The sequence below is a fragment of the Charadrius vociferus genome, unplaced genomic scaffold (genome assembly GCF_000708025.1).
Source record: "Charadrius vociferus isolate BGI_N301 unplaced genomic scaffold, ASM70802v2 scaffold356, whole genome shotgun sequence".
Taxonomy (NCBI): Eukaryota; Metazoa; Chordata; class Aves; order Charadriiformes; family Charadriidae; genus Charadrius; species Charadrius vociferus.
Genome location: NW_009648717.1, coordinates 1,140,523 through 1,141,393, shown reverse-complemented (window position 1 = coordinate 1,141,393; position 871 = coordinate 1,140,523).

Sequence of the window (871 nt, the reverse complement as noted above, 5' to 3'; positions counted from 1 at the left end):
GCCTGCGCTCCCTGCATGAGACACCCGGCCCCGGGCCGCTCCCAGAGCGCCGGACAAACGCCTTTGTTTTTTAATTATTCTTATTTAAAAACAAACAAAAAAAAAACGTTACTGACGGCCAAAAAAGCACCGGGATCCTCGCTGCCTTCACCAGACCGGAGAGAGTGCCCCCGCCCTGGTTATTTCGTTGTTTTGGGTTTTTTCCCTGCGGATTTCGATGTTTCTTTTCCCCAAAGAAACGCGGATTTCACCGCTGGAGCCCGGCACGGTGACAGGCTGCCTCGCCCGCCGCTTGCGCCGGGGACGGCTTTTCTTCCCTTTTTGGAAGGGGAAAAAAGAAAAAAAAAACCAACCACCAAACCAAAACCAAAAGGGGGAGAGACTCCCCCCGGCGTCCGCGCCTTTCCGCGGCCGCGGAGCCGGCCTGGCCCTCCCTCCGCGGAGCCGCGCCGTCCAGCCTCATCTCACGCCGATGCCTCGCCCGGGCCCCGCACGATCGCTGGAAAAACGGGACACGGAAACGAGACTTTTTACCGGGAAAACCAGTACTAAATAATGTTAAGTTATCAATGGACGGAGGACGGATTGTTTGAGCCTTTAACGAACAAAAGTAAGTTATTGTTATTTATTGTCAGAGTCAGCGGTTGAATAGTGGGATTAAATATTTTGGACTTAATAAAAAAAGAGAAAAAAAGGAAAGGCAAGGATTGAAACGAAAAATGGGGCGGGAAGGCGGCGGCGGGCCCCCCCCCGGGGCGCGGAGCCCCGGCTTTGCTGTCCCGGCCTCCCCGCACCGCGCTAATCGGCTTTCCCCACCGCGGCCGCGTATTTATAGCCGGGGGAGGCGGAGCGCGGGGTTTCCCTTTCGGAG